This window comes from Crocodylus siamensis, chromosome 3 (assembly GCF_052110815.1).
Source record: "Crocodylus siamensis isolate JL-2025a chromosome 3, ASM5211081v1, whole genome shotgun sequence".
In the NCBI taxonomy this organism is placed as follows: Eukaryota; Metazoa; Chordata; order Crocodylia; family Crocodylidae; genus Crocodylus; species Crocodylus siamensis.
The window spans coordinates 166,034,438-166,050,921 of NC_143397.1; the positions used below are offsets into that span (position 1 = coordinate 166,034,438).

Genomic DNA, 16,484 nt, shown 5'->3' on the forward strand with positions numbered 1-16,484 from the left:
ACCTGGTAAAATAGCACTAGTTAAGATGTCTCTTTGAAACTGAAAGATAGTTCATTGCATTTTAATACACAGTGGGTGTATCTACGAGTATGCTTTACTGAAGAGCTGTCTAATTAGCTCCATAATGAAGTGTCATTGTCTATATGTGCTCCCATATTAGGGCACAGAAAATTAATTAAGCGCTGCTATCCTGTCTTGGACAAATACTGTCCTGCAGCAGAGTAGTTATGTGCGCTGAAACACACCTGGAGATGGTGGCTGGGGCACGAGGGTGCTACAGTGCAGGGCCTGCCTACCAGTTAGCCCCACACTATAGCACGCTTGGGCATCTCTAGAGGAATTTGGTCAAGTGGCATGTGGTGCCACATCCCGCACAGTCCGATGTTCTCCACACTGCAAGGGCATGCTGCCCATGTGTGCATTGTGCTGGGGTTTTTTCACATGTTTTTTTTTTTTGACCCCTGAATATCCAGGGGTCAAAAAAACCGGAGGGGGCGGGGAAGAAGCAATGCACGCTGCTGAAAAGCGGAGCCAAGCCACCCAGAGCCACACTCCACTACCAGCCGGGCTCTGCACGGCAGAATCACCATGGCTGCAGCCCTGGGAGGCCCCCCAAAACCCCAGGTAAGGCTCTCTTACCCCACCCCAGGGCAGTTTACCTTGCGGCAAAGCATGCGTGGCACAGGAGTTCCCTACGGACAAGAAGTGGCAGTGCAAGGTGCACTGCCTCTACTTATCCCTAGGGAACCAAATATCTATTTGTATCTGGATGCATCCCTTGTTTCCAAGCCAGCTCCTCTGCAGCACATTGGGCCAGGAAGAAACAGTCCTGGGCTGGTAGGCTGACCCCTGGGGGCCTCCTGCCAGCAGGACCTGCACTGCCCTGGGTCAACATGCTGCTGTTCTGGGCACATATGTAAAAGCTGTACCTGGGAGCAACAACTCTGGCATGATCTACACCGAAGTTTATTGCTACATGCTAATTGCACACATAGATGCAGCCACTAGAGTTTGTGTGGGTATACCTGTACCTTTCATTACTTTGAAAGAGAGACTGGAGGAACATATATCTCCTTCACATCTTGCTGTGCCAAACTGGTCTGTTTACTTGTGTGTCCTCTTCTGCTCTGGAGCCATGCTGACTGGATCTCACCTTCCTTTTTAATTGGTGGTGACCCATCTATTACCTGATTGATCCATTTATAACTGAAACCTTCTGAAGTACTGAGCATATTCCAGCCATTATTACACTAGCTAACAGGCCTCTGGAGTTTTATGGAGTCCTGTATTTTTCACCATCTGGGGAGAGGCAAATTTTCAGGAAGTCCAGGAGATGAAATGTTGCAACAGGGACATTTCTGAGATCCAACTCAAATATCTGTAACCCTCTTACAATAAAGCAAAGGACTAAAACAGGGCTTTTGATGGTAGTGGGAAGATTTTGTCATAGAAGACATACAGACCCATGATTTGGTACTCCAAGATAGTTTATGACAGCATTCAGGGATGGATGTGGACATTGACCTTAAGGAGTCGGCTGCCAAGATGGAGTAGGAAAAAGAATATACTGAAGTGAGCGTATATTACCAATCTTCTAACCATCTGATTAGCTCATTTCCTGTTTTTGAGAATTCATAGCCTAACAGATCTGTGGAGGTAAGCATTTATCTTTTGACTGATTACATTTCCTCTTATTATAATTAATCAGTGTTGTGGGCTGTGATGTGAGGCAAAACTGGTATTTGTTTTTTGGTTTTTTTTTCCTGAGTGTGCATGAGATGTTGCCATATTTGATGGAGATGAGAGGATAGTGTCTCTCAATTGTGTTCCCATTAGCAGGCAGCAGCAATCACACCAAAGGGGATCTCTTCAGAATCAGTTTTGCCACATATAATTAAGAAGTTGTGAGTTCCTAACCAAGATGTTACCCAGCCAGGCACAGACGTTATTTTTTTTCTTACCTCCTGCCATAACTTCCTCCCACACCTATTTCTTACACATTCAAAATGGTGAGTGCATGAAGGACCTGGTTCAAAACAAAACTTTGTAGTCCATGGCATTCACTCTACCTGAACCTACCTACGTTCCTAACACTACTTATTTAGGTTTTGCAGCTCTCAATTCTGACTTCTTAGACTATAAACTGTCTTGCTCCCCCTGCAGGTCTAGTTTTTTGGTATGCCAGCATTGAAAAAGCAAACTTGCCAAGTAAAGGTGTTAGAGGGAGAGAGAGTGCAACACAAAATAGGAGCTAAATTTCTGAAGTAAACATCAAGGCATTCATACTATACCACAGCACAGCATGTACAAGGTGTTCCATAGGCATTTTTCCAAATGCGAGGTGTAACTAAAGGCATTTTTTCCTGTACAAAACATCACTGCAACACAAGAAAATACATGCAGATAGGAAGTTACTATTAATTCTAACACTAAATGAGAATAGGATGCGAAACTGTCTTGAAGGGCTTCTTAAAGTCCAGGTAGATGACATCTGCCTTGGCTCCTGCATCTAGGCAGTGTGTGACCTGGTCATAAAAGGCTATAAGGTTTGTTAGGCAGGATCTACCAGTCACGAACCCATACTGGTTTCCCTTCAGCATCATTTCGCCTGCTAGGCTTTCACAAATGTGCTCTTTAATGATTTTTTCCACTGTTTTCTTGAGGATAGAGGTAAGACTGACTGGCCTAAAGTTATCCAGCTCATCCCCCCTCCCTTTCTGAAAAATGGGCACCACGTTGGCCCTTTTCCAGTCTTCAGGGACCTGGCTGGAGCACCATGAGTGCTCAAACAGCCATGTCAGTGGCTCAGCTATGACACTGGCCAATTCCTTCAGCACCCATGTGGACGCATGCCCAACAGATCAAGGGAGGTGATGTTCCCCCTCATTGTGGCATTGGTCAGATCACAGTTGAAATACTGTGTCCAGTTTTGGGCGCTGCACTTCAAGAGGGATGCGGAGAATCTGGAGAGCATTCAGAAGAGGGCCACTTATATGATTAGTGCCCTCTGTGCAAGACCCTATGAGGGGAGGTTGAAGGATCTGGATCTCTTCAGCCTTCATAAGAGATGGCTGAGGGGTGACCTCGTAGCCACCTATAAATTTATCAAGGGAGGACAACAGAGAATTGGAGATGCGCTATTTACCAGGGTACCCTTAGGAGTAACTAGGAAATATGGGTACAAACTAGCAGAGAGTAGATGCAGGTTGGACATTAGGAAGAAATTTTTCACAGTAAGGGTGGCCAGTATCTGGAACAGGCTGCAGGTATAATTTAAGTACAGCAAAGACTCTATTACTGCCCTAACATTGCATTGTGTATTTTGCTGATCTCCCTTTTGTCTTCCTAAATAAGCACTTTCTCCCCTTCCTGATCACACTGATGAGAGACGTGTTCTTCATTGTCAGCACTCTGCTGATTGGTCGAGAGGGCTGTTGTCATGTGGCCTCATCCTTTGCCGTTGATTGGCAGAGAGGGGCAGGGCTGTTTGACACAGCCCTTTCAGTCAATCAGTGGTGAGGGGTGAGGGTGGCCACCGTCTAGGCTGTTCCCCTTCAGGCTGGTGGGGCTGCTGGGGAGCCAGCATTTTATTTTTAGTAAGGTTTGTTTTTTGGTTTTTTTTAATTTCGTGGATTTCATGGACAACCCCCGATTTTGCGATTTCTACGAAATCATGAATTGAGTAGGTTCCTAATTATACTAGCCACTGACTACAAGCAGTCTTCCAGGAGCTAGAATAGATGGGCCTTTCTGTTATCAGAGGGTTTTTTTAGAAGAACCTTGCAATGAGCTTGAAGACCATGGAAAAAGATGGGGAGATATAGATGGGAATTACAAACAGATAAACAGTACTGCTGAAAAGTATGCTTTGGGAAACCCCCAGCCACCTTCTTCTCTCACACAGCACTATAATTTGATGACCTCAGTTGGAATTATATAGACTCAGAGAATTCCTTGCATTGAAAATAGCAGCCTGCTGCTGCAAGGATCTTCAGGCTTCCTGTGAAGCATCAAAAACAACCTAAGAAGGCTACCTTTGATTCCTCTGACCACACTGTTGGGGTTACAGCCATGTTTCCTGTTTGTGAACTGATAATTTCAAACTATATATTGCCTAGGCAAAATCTTTTCTAATGGGCTGTTGTAAATTAAAATGAGAAGGCTGGTATGTCCTATTTAATTATTTGAACTGAAAATAGTGGAGCAGCTGAAGAGACAGGACAGTATGAAGAGTGAAACAGTTGGCCATAGATAGGACTAGATGTGTTAGGATTTATTTCATTTTCAATAACACCTCTTGCAACAGTGGCTGGTTTATTGGTTGGTCCTCCTCCTTGGGTGATAATTTAATAGTTCCTTCAAGATTAGGCAGAATACATGAGGTCAGCAATAGAAGAAGAGCCAGTCTGAACCACTCCCTCGCTTTTCCGGTGCTGGTCTGTTGCAGTGACAGAAAGGGATAAAATAGGCCTAAGCTGGACTCCCATCTCAGAATCGTAAGATGCTAGGAACAAAGAAAGTACCCCTCTTCAGACTGCCACATAAACTTAGGTAAAGACTATAGAGATTCCAGGCAGTGGGGAAAGAAGGAGGTGGAACAGGGACTACTGGAGAGTCAGAGAACTGTGTACAGTTTTGACTGGACTTTCTCTTCCCTGTCTTTGCTCCAAGCCTCACCTTTCCCTTGCCTTATAGACTCTTCACTACTACTTTATTTTACACCTGCACCTGTGATCCTTCTTCTGCCCTGCCTTTCTCTTCTCTCCTTTCCATTTAACTTTCCATGTTTCAAGGTTATCACCTACCTCAGAAAAGTAGATCTATCATCATGTTTGTCACCATCACATTGGTCATGCTGCTACTCCTTGGACTACTTTTTCTAAAGTGACTAATGACTTTCTGATGACCGACTATAAACAGCTTAAAAGGGCCATTTAATTAATTTTGAGTATAGAAGTTCTGAGACATTTAAAATCACTAACCACTTATGACCATTTTGATCATTGTATTTTTTCAGACTTTTTTTCAGCTTCATCAGTTGAGAAGGAAGTGAACATCACATCAATAGAAATGCACTGCAAAAACCTGAATTGATTTCATGTAGGCTATGAAGATGCTAGAAGAGGAAGTTCTGGCTCTTCAGTCAGGGTGTGTTATACAGAGAGTTGCCTTTGTAGTACACAGATTGCAGCGGAGAGTGGAGGATCTTGGTTATCCCATGCTTCTGGTCTTTGCTGATTGCTGCATGGGGAAGACAGTTTTTCTTCTCCTGTTGCTATAGGTATCAGAGTTTGTTTTTGCTTTCCTTGAAAGTATTGGGTGTTGGTTATAGCCAAGCCTAGTGATTTTTAACTGAGGTATGTTGATGCTCCTTCTGGGACTTGGAAAACCCAGAGTTAGAGTGCCTTGCTTCTCCATCCATTTGGCATTATGAAGGAATTTTACTCCATGGTCAGATTTTCATGGACTTTGTGGGCTTTTGCTCTGTGGGGTGGAGGGGTATGGTCTTCTTTTATTGATCTCTTGGACATATTTTTAAAAACTACCTTTGTCTTTGTAATGTGAGGGGGAAGTTAAGTTTCCTTGTCCCCTGCTTTATCTGTAGAAAAATAAAGAACACTTCCAGCATTTTAGGCATTATGCCTGATAGTTGTGCATGAGGGTTGTTCCCAGAGCTTTTAAAAACAGTTTAGACAAAAACTTGTCTAGGATGGTTTAGATCCTGCCTTAAACAAGTTGTTGAACTAGATTACCTGAGATCCTTTCTCAGCCCTACCTTTCTGATTCTCTAAGGATGCAGGCAGAAGTAACACTTTTCACTTGATTTGGCCACAGAAATCAGTCTATAGCCATGACCAAACACAAATGCACAGCTGCAAACCACTTCAAGAGCAGCCAGTGGGGGGAAAATCTGAACCTTCGTTGCGTGAGTCGGGTGAAGATGTTTAAAAACATAGCATCTTTTGTAACTTGTGTCTGTGCTGCCTCCCAGCTTGCCACTGTTTTCAGAATGGGAGTGGGGAAAAGGAGTTCAGTTTGGGGTTTTTCAGCGCCCACTGGAGGGTGGAGCAGGTTTATTGGGAGGTCGGGGGGCTCCAGTTCACCCACCCCTCCCTCCAGCACTGGCTGAGGACCACTTCTGCTCCCTTTCCCCCCACCCAGTTTGAAATAAGCCGGGCTAGCAGGGAGGAGGGGCCATTGCTAGGGGAAACTGAATACAGTCACACAGCCAGCAGCTAGATTCCCCCCACTGGAACCAACAGGGAACTTCTGTTTAGACTGGGGGATCACTGTAATTCAGAATGCTTCCTGCAAGTCATTCTTAGTTACAGTGGGGAGCTGCACTGCTGTTGCCACCCTAAATAGCTGTTGTATAATGATAACTCCTCATCACAGTTTGTATGAACTTGTGTCCCACAGGTGAAAATATACCATTATCTGCTCTATATCATTTTGAAGTTAGCATCTTACTAGCTTTGAGAAAAGTTAGCAAACCAGCAAGAACTATTTTCAGGGTTACAAAAAATTCTAGAAGGATATGTAGTACTTACAATTTTCTGAAGAGTATCTGAGTTCAAATTCTTATGTGGTTTGTATAGTTCTTAAACTAATTTTTACTTTAATATTGTTTTATTAATTTTGCATTATATAATTTTCTTTTCTATCAGTGTAGATACATAAATTAACCATGTCAATGAGGGTATTTTCTAGGGATTTGATTTATACTCCGCAATGATAAATGCTCAGAATGTTTTATATAAAGGCTGATGCACAGACACATTCTTGACAACAGCTGGGAAACTGCAGCCAGCCAAAAGCTCTAGTTCAACTGTAAATCTTCTTGGCTGTTTACTGAGATAGAAATTAAAAATCTTTCCCCCATTAATCTGTCCATGTTAAAACTTAAGTGATGTTGTTTTCAAATCTGGGCAAGCAAATGGGACAGAGTAATAGTCACAGATCATAGCCAATTTCAATTTTTTTAAATTTAGTATGTGTTCTGGAATCTTGTATTTCACAGTCATCCAGTGTGATCCATCCTGCACACCTGGTTGGGGGAGTTGATGCCACAAACTGTCCCATTTTTCTTGTGAACTTGCTAACTATATTGGGGGAGTTGCATGAAGGTTGCATAGAGCTGCTACTTTTACCACTGTCCTTTCGAAGAGTGGAGTATGACTGTAGTCATGGCTCTGAATCCTTTGTAATTGTGCTTGCCAGCACAACTATATGAGCCTTCTGTGCATAGAGCTAATAAAGGGCTTGTTCTCTTCCCATGCAGCAGGAAAGGAACAGTTTACAGCAGGGGCAGGCAATTATTTGGACTGGAGGGCCACTTAGGGAGTTTTGTTGAGCTGTCATGGGCCAGGCCAGAACCACTCCCACCTGCCTGCGCCCTCCCCCCAGCCTGCTAGAGCTCACCAAAACTCCTAAAGTGACTTTGCCCAAAGTTCAACTAGGCACATGGGATGAGGCCACTGCTGGTGGGCAGAGAGCAACCTTCAGGAGTGGGATGAGTGGGCAAGGCCAGGGCTAGGATCAAGATTGTGGGGCCATGACAACACAGGGCAGGGCCCAGAGCAGAACCACAATCCACTCCCACATGCCCCTGCAGTGGGTGCTGGGAAGCGGTGTGTGGGGAGTGGATTGTGGCTCTGCCACAGGTCCTGGTCCCATGCTGTCACTGCCCAGGAGCTGGAAGGAGCCACCACTGTGGGGTCTGCTGGGAAGTGAGTCCTGTCACCATGTTGCCCCAGTCCTGTGTGCCCAGGGGCAGTGGGACCAGCTGTATGCCCTATAGCCTGGGCTGCCTCCCATGCTGGGGAGCCAGCAGGGTCAAGGGACCTGACACAGGTCAGATGAAAGCCTTTGGTGGGCCACATCTGGCCCATGGGCTGTATTTTTCCCACCCCTGATTTACTACCGTGTTGAATTACAGTTTGCTTTCCAGTCTGCTTATAGGCAACATAATAATAACTCAAGCGCCTAAGAATTATAATATTTGCATTTAACCTGTTAAGGATGACATTGACACTAGCGTGTGTGTATGTTCAAGTGTGAAGTTAGATGTGAAGTTAGTCATACCCAGGTACAAGAATGTCCCTGGGCACAAATGGAGCCTAAAACATCCATTTAAGAAAATATCCATAACTCCTAAACACAGCATCAGATCAAGCATGCTTTTAACAGAGGTAGGCCTTAGCTATGAAAGCCATTTTTTAATTCATGCTATCCTAAAGGTTTGGATATGTTAGAAGCTGAGTTTTGGTTCATCAGTTTCAAACTGATTGTGCTGATGAAAGTACAAGCTTTGGGATAAAATAAATGCATCCTTCCTTACCCAATTTAAAATACCACCAGTAGAGAATAACTCCTTTCTATGCTTTAAAGAGCCTATTACTTCCATAGAAATGCTTAGCTAGGTTCACTTATTCATACCTATATATCCAAGCATTTCACATGCCTGAGTCACTCAAAGCTTATGAAGACATCGGTAGAGGTGTCCTGAAAATGTCATTTTTGATTTTGGATGGCATGTTTTTTATTACTTCTACAGACATCATAGTATTTAAATGAAACAAAATAAGGTTTAGAGATTAATGGAGACATATACATTATTTCTGTCATTAAACTTCTTGACTCCAGTAATAAAAATGAAAGGTGATAGGCTAGTTCTAGCCTTTGAGCCAAATTCTGCTCATTCATACAGGATTAAATTTGGAGTAATCCATTGGAGCTGTTTAAATTCAATCTAGGTTTACATTGGTGTAAATGAGAACAGAAAATGATCTTTACATATTTTTGCCAGGTAAGCCAAACCTTGTACATGTGACTTGCTATATCAGAGATTTACCAGCTGTTAAATATTTCTCCTATTCTGTTGTTTCTCTCCTATTTCTAATTTCAGGAATATCATGGGCACTGCAACTAGTCTGTATATCTAACTATATAGCATGTACTTTATGTGGTCCAAGTGGTATAAAGAAGAGTATGTGACAAAGTACATACCTTATAAAAATGTTGCCAAGACATTCTGATTTGTATATGCTGTATACACAGTATTATAAAAATGCATCAATATAAAAAAAATTTGGAACAAGTAAAAAATCAGTTTCATAAACTATGTGCAACTCCTTCAGCATGGGTCCTATTCAAGAATATTGAACTTCCAGGGTTCTTGGTCCATATTCTTTTTTTCCCATCTGGTGTGTCTTATTTCAAATAAAGTAGGAATGCTTCCATTGTATTTTTGAACATATCAAGAAGGTATTCTGTAAATCATAGTGTCAAATACGACTGATTGCACCCAGGAGCCATCATTCTTTGTACCACTGCCACTGTTGGAGCTTCCAACTCTTCAGATCTAGCCGGAATTAGAAAGCAAGCCAGATGGCATCAGATTTGGAGAATTACTGTTGTTGGCCAACAGGCTCTGGAAAAAAGCAAACGATGCAAAAGAAAGACAATGTGCTGTTTGTCCCTTCTTTCATTGTGTCTAATATAAGATAATTCCTGTAGGCAACCAAATGTCATATGAATAAATAATGTGATTTACAAACAAATTTGTGAGTCACATGTGTACTCATTTATACATGTAAGTTATGCTGTAATAAATTATTTTTATTCAGGAATTCACTGCTTTTCATGAACATATTTTAATAGTTAGCTAAAAAACTGATAATACCATGCCTTTTAATACCATGAAGAATCAGTTGAACTAATGCATGCTCTGGTGAGTATAAATATCTGAGTAATGATGAGAAAACTTTTGCTATCAATTACTTTGCTTGAGTGGTATGCATTTCAACGTATTTCTAATGTTAAGGATATATTGATATTCAGCCAGGTTAATAAATTGGGATGGATCTAATTAATCCAATAAATACGTAACTATAGAAAGAAGCATGGAAGAAAGGAAATCTAGTCTGTTTTTGAAAAATGAGAATGATTGAACAGACTAGTGATCTCTTTAGTTGTTCATTGTGCTTTTGTTACTTGTGGCATTTGAATTAAATGATTTAAATGTTGGCAAACAGTCTGGTAATTCACAGGCTTGTTGATTTAAATAGGATTTTTTCCTGGTGGAAAGCAGCCCATCCAATCAGGAGGGGCCTGTGGTGGGTATGGAATGCTTAACCAGAAGCAATTAGTATGCACAAAATGCAGTGTGAAGAATGCAGAGATAAGTATTACTCCCTGAAATCTGCACAGGCAACTCCATTCATTTGAAGTCCTTCATTTTTGGAGTGGGTAAATATACTGTAAAGTGAGAAAAGTTCATTGTGGCTCTGATCCTGTAGTCTGTGGACAGATCCCAGTGGGTCTCCTGCTGAATCCAGAAAGTTGCAGAATAGGGCCAATGGCAACATTATCCTCTTGTATTCTAAAAAGTCCTTTTTCACTTCTCTCAGTCACATGAAACCTTTTGTGGCTGCTGCATGAGTTAGGAGAAAATGGGCACATCTATATGAGATGCTTACTGTGCTGCAAAAACCCCTAATGCAGGTATCAGATTTACTTGTGATTAGTTACTGTACAGTAATGCACATGTAGACATGACCTGGGAGCAAATTTGCTCCCCAGTCAGCTCTGCCAGTAGGGAGCCAGCCTCAGGCTAGCCCTGGGGCTCCAGGCTGGGAACCTCTCTTGCCCCAGGGCTGGGCTGTCTCTATGGTGACCTCTGCCTCAGGCCTTTAAAAGCCTGCAGGCATTTTGATCCCTGGGGCACACCAAAAAGGAACCTAAGGCCACTCCAGGCCTGTGTGTCTACCTGGGCAGGCCACAGGCCAGCTGTCCTAGTCTGCCTGCACCCTGACCTGCTAGGCCCATACTGTCTAGGCTTGTAGGCTTCTCCAGGCTGCTGCAGGCTCCAGCCAGGCCTGCCAGCCCCCAGGCCCAGCTTCAGGCAGCTTCTGATTGCCAGGGCCAGCTACACCTGCCTGCAGCCCACCACAGCAGCTTGCCCAGATCGTGCAGGTGCTGTGGGGCATTGCCTCTGCTGTGCGGCTGGAAGTCCTGTGCTGGGCCCCTGCACTGGGCACTGCAGGTGGCTGCCCAGGCCCGGCAGCACAGGGACAGCCATGCAGGGGCCCAGAGTCGGTGCAGGACCCATGATGGTGAAGTCCTTGCTTGTGTCCATGCCCACACCCATGCCCACCACCCAAGGCCCAGCTGGCTGCAGGTAGAGACTGGTGACCTTCTGGCACTGTAGGGTGAGATGGAGATGCAGTCCCAATTTGAGCGGGGCAGGTGCTCCAACACTTGCATCTGTTTGGGAGCATGGTCACAACCAGTTGGCATGGCAGTGCCTCATAAAGGTCAAGGCCTTGCAGGCACGGTGAGTGGCTATCACCAACCACAATCATCAGTCGGGGTGTGCCCATATGTCTGTGCCCTTTATGCAGCAGCTGATGGACATTCTTGCACTCCAGGATTCAGGCCACAGCCAGCAGCATGGGCAGCCTGCCTGAGCTGTCCAGGCTGCCACCTATGGTGATACATCAAGGGAGGGCCCCTGAGGCATCCAGAAGCCTGCCTCACCAAGCTCTATGGCTGCACTCTCCACCATCAGCTCAGGGACCCCGGGCCAGTGCCTGCTGCACCAGCTCTACAGCCCCAACCCCTGCAATGAGGCGTGGCTGGTCACAACACTGCCAGCTGCCAGCAGCACCAGCTAAGTACTGGCCCCCATGTCCTGCTGTTTGACAACACTGCCCAGAGCCGCATACCATTGTGGACAGCTGGGACCACACAGAGCTGCCAGCTGTTCCAGGCCTGGCCATGTGGTAAGGGCCACACTGGGGGAGGGCCCCCCCTGCTCCAGCCCCTGCCCCTGTCCCCACTCCCCACCCAGCCCACCTGTGTTCACCTGGCCCTGGATTTCCCCTGACAGCACACAGGGTGGCAGGATACAGTGTAAAACTTCATTGAGTATCCCATACCCCTGCAACCTCTCACACTGAAGAAGGCATTAATGCCCATGCCAATGTCCTCCTCAGGAGTTGGGGATAGGGATGTGTAGTGCAGCCATAGGTAGCCCTCTATTCAGGGTCCCATGCCAGGTGTGCAGGTGCACCTGGGGCACCATGGCCATCAGCAGCAGCAGGGCATAGTGGGTCAGGCACCCCTTGTTCCATGCAAACAGCTTCTTTTGTACCACCCAGGGCATGTGCAGTAGGGGCACACTTGAGGGGGCTGACCTGGGCACCTCCCCAGAGAAGACCTCTGCAAGGAAGGCAGGGCCATAGTCTGTTCTTTGTCCCAGCCATCTGGGAGTCCCACTCCCCCCGAGCCCAGGTTTCATGGACTGGGCAGCACCTCAGCAGAGTGGTTTGCTTGCAGGAGAAGGGTGGGGGCAGTGGAGTGTGGAGCCACAGCAGAAGGTGCTGCCAGAAGCCTGTCCTTTCCCACCCTGGGAACAGTGCAGGGGAGGCAGGCTGACTGCAGACAGCAACCAGCAGCCTGTTGGCCCCAGGGGAGCAAGCAGGAATAGGGGGCTCAGCCAGCAGTTTTCTGGCCCAGGCCTCCCTGGCTGACTTACCATGGTCCCTGGGCACCTGTGCATGCCTGACCCCCAATCTGAGTCTGGGCAGTGCACAGCTCATGGTACTGATCATCTTACCTCTGAAATATTTCAAACTCATACAAACAGCTTCCTTCTCATGGCTCTACAGGGCCTGCAGCTGCATGTGAGGTAGAGGCTGCATTTGGCAGCTGGGATGTGGCTTCAGAGTTTCTGCTGCCCACTGCCAGGACCCTTAAGATGCACCAGCTCTGCCAGAGGAGGACACTGGACAGGACCCTTCTCTTGGACCACCTGGTCAGAGAACAGTGAGAGAGGCTGCCTTTTCAAGAGGCAGCTGCAGCCAGAGCCTGGAGCTTCCCTTGGTGGGGGCAGGGGTCCACTGCAAGGCCCTGGGAAGTGGGAGCAGATTGACATCTAATCTGCACCTGCTTCCCTGCACGTGTAGATGCCTGCCTAGCACCATTTACTCACGAGGTATTTATTCACAAGTAAACTGGTACCACAGCAAACACACATGGAGCTGCACCCAGTAAGAGGTGTGAAGGAATAGTCATGTCTTAAGATCAATTTCTGACCCTAACAAGCTTCCCCACGTTAGAGGAAGGGAGTTGTGGAGTCTGGTACCTGCTCTCCGTCTGGTTGAGCCTTTTACATAAATCAGTCATTGGTTGAAAAACAAAATATAACCCAGGCAGCAGTGACCCTAAATTCCAGGCTACAGAGGCAGACTCCATTTTGCTTGATCTTAGCACAGCTCAAACATTCAACATTACAAAGTGAAACACAAAAATAACCATGGGAGCAAAGACTTGAACCCAGGATTTTCTCTTCCCAAACAACTATTAGGCTTCTTCCTGCTTTCTGATCAGAAAGAAGTTGTGTTTTTGTCTGGTATTGGCCCAGCTTCAACAGGAGGAGTGGGAGGTTTGCCCACCCAGTCAATTTTGCCCACCTTGAAAAACCAGTTTTAAAGGTTAATATACCCTCATGGTAAGGGTCAGGCTAGAATTTATGTCTCCCACATCTAGAGAACTCCACCACCACAGTAAATTCAGTGTTGGTGGTGAGATAACCATGGATTTTACCTGCCTACTGGTGCAGCTATCTCTGGCAAGCTCAGCTGCCTTCTGGGGCCAATCTGAATCTCTTTGGAGGCTTGGGGGGAATGGGATGCCAAAGTGAGCCTCTGAGTTGTTTCTGTGTCGGTGTGCGTACACAGTGTGGCTGCCCAAGGACTCTTGCCAGTCCCAGATGGAGGCGTCTAGTGGATACATGTGTGTGTTGAATTTTTAGGGTGTTGGTGATCATGGCATTTTGAGTTACTACTTAGGACTTTGACCTCTATCTTCTTCCTGCATCCCAGCTAAATACATACTGAGGCAATTTGAATCTGATTTTGACTGACTCCCTTATTTTTGCTCACAGCAGCAATGTAACTCACTGGTACATGTCCTGCTATCTTTGTCCAAGCTTCTTGACTTGAGACTGTGAAGTTATCGTGGGTTTAATCTTTACTTTTCAGCCTCTTTTTTTAAAAAGAAGTTATGGTGTGGAAATGTTTCTGTGAAATTTCCCTTACAACAAATAATCTATCTCAATTTACAGTTCTCCGAGCTATATTCAAGCAGGCATCTTAAACTTAGTTATACAGAAAAATCACATCACTTGATACTGTTTCTTTTTCCTCTGTGACAGTTTGGTCATCATATTATTCTTTAGAGAGAATTCTTGCTGCACCCAGATTCATAGGTAGCTGCTGTGGCTGGGTCAGCTTTTATGATGCAGATACATCTGTTGATATAAGGCAGCTTCTTCCCCTTCTGAAACACTTTTCTCTATATACCTATGGTCCCAGTAGGATTTGGTATTGCTCCTTTCTCTACAGTAGGAGATGAGTCATAGAGCCATTTAATTAACAACCTATTCATACATTCACTTTAACAGACCATCTCAGGTTTATATCTAGTTTTAGTCAGGCCTCTTTCAACATTTTTCTTTAGTCAGGCCTCTTTCAACATTTTTCTTTTGCCAAGAAATATGAGTTATAAGAGCTACTGTGTTTAAATTATAATAAGTTACGCTTTTTTAAAGGTATGGTGTACAATAGAAGTCCAGAAGTGAAGTAATTGATGTTCATTTTTATTTGATGTTTATTTATTGGCAGTTGTCTTTTTATGTAGAATTTACATTATGGATTGTATAGGATGCCTTAGATAGGGATGATCCTGCCTCGGGCAGGGAGGGGGTTGGATTAGATGACATCTGGAGGTCCCATTCAGCCCTACTTCTCTACGATTCTGTGATTTCTGTTATGTTTTTGAAAATAGCATCTACATGTAAAAGCCTCACAAGAATATTGCTAGAATTGGGTTTTCTATCCTGATGATGCCTCCCTCAGCTTTCTAAAGATCATACAGTTCCTATTCTTATTTTTCCCATTCCTAATGTTTTGCATGTGGCTGCCTCTCTAAAGATGGTCCTTCTTGCCTTCCCCATTATTATGGATGCAATTTTTTACTACAGTATTTTAGATGAAATTTATTTCCACATAAGTTTGGACTGATGAGATAGTAAGAGAAAATGAGACAATGAAGTACATCTTTGTGTGATGCCCACTGCACAAATCCATCACTGCAGAAAATAAAGTCAAAATTATTAATTATAACATTATATAATATTTTAATGAAACTAAGCAAAAGATATCACTAAAAATTTGAGGGAGGCCAGCTAATTGTCCTCTGAAGTTAAGGCTTTCCCTTTAACATAATGTAGCAGGCAGAGCTATGCAGGATAAGGAGAAGCGAGAATTTCTCTCTGCCAGCAAAACTGGGGAAAAAACACATTTTCTTGAGGTTTATGACAGATGGAGCACACAGATTTCTTCCCTTTTTTTATGAATGCCAAAGTCACTTTTGTCAGCATTAAAATTAGTCTTCTGTATTTGGAAAAACCCTATTGAATTTTCACTGGCCTCTTTTCGGTGGATGTAAAGAACAACTGATAATCTTTAGCCCAGTGCCCAGGCTGAGGATCTGGTTAGATTGAACCACATCTGGAGATAATTGCAGGAGGGAGGAGGCAACACTTTCCTCCCTTCAAGTTTCTGCTCAGTGGCTGCTGTTGAAAATCTCATGCCTCTTTCCCTAGTGGAAAGAGCAAAGGAGTCTCATACTAGCAGAACAGATGGTGTTTCCCAGTCTTCTCCTTTAGTACAAGGGTACAAACAATTCTAGTTGCCATGACATTCCCTTTTATATGAAGGGTATGCATACAGCTGCTGGACCTTAGGGCCTCCTATTCCATCCTTCTTTGCACTCGGCAACTGCAGTGTCTTTGCTGTCATGAGCTCTGTGGAAAGGTATAGGTTCCAGAGTGAGTGAAGATTTCCAGAAAACGATGGAGATTTTTGTGGGGTGAGGTTATAGCCATGTTGGTTTGAGGACGTAGGCAGACAAGGTTCTTTGGGTAAATCCAATATCTTGTGAATTTAAAAAAAACCCACTCAGGCAATTAGTAGGACACTTCTCACTTATCCAGTATTTCAAGATTCTGTGTCTCAAATTTCCCAAATAGTTCCTGCTCATTAAAGAGCAGTGAGAGTTGTCTGGATTTTGAACAACATGGAATGATGCCGGGGTCTTTTTATTAGTTAATGATAATTTTGTATAAATATAACTTGCAGAAGAAATATGCACATCTTTCTTATAACTTTGTTATTCCAAATCTCTTTCCCTTCAGCAAACCTCATTCTTCTAGTGTTTAATTAGTGAGTCATCTCTGCTTTCTATGCGTCTCCACAATGAAAAAATATTCATGAATCATATTACAAAATAAAATATGTGCCAATACATATTTCTTTGCATCAGATGAAAACTAATTCTAGTCTCCCATAACTTTATATTATTCTTGACTGTCTTAATATTTTAAATCCTGTTCCTATTGCCTCCCCCTTCATAGT

The 16,484-nt window shown here is 44.2% G+C and overlaps 1 protein-coding gene across 3 annotated transcripts in view; it reads left to right on the forward strand.

Annotated features, from left to right (window-relative positions):
* PIEZO2 (piezo type mechanosensitive ion channel component 2) overlaps positions 1 to 16,484 on the forward strand; it is a 503,985-nt gene that overhangs the window by 208,250 nt on the left and 279,251 nt on the right. The window lies entirely within an intron of this gene.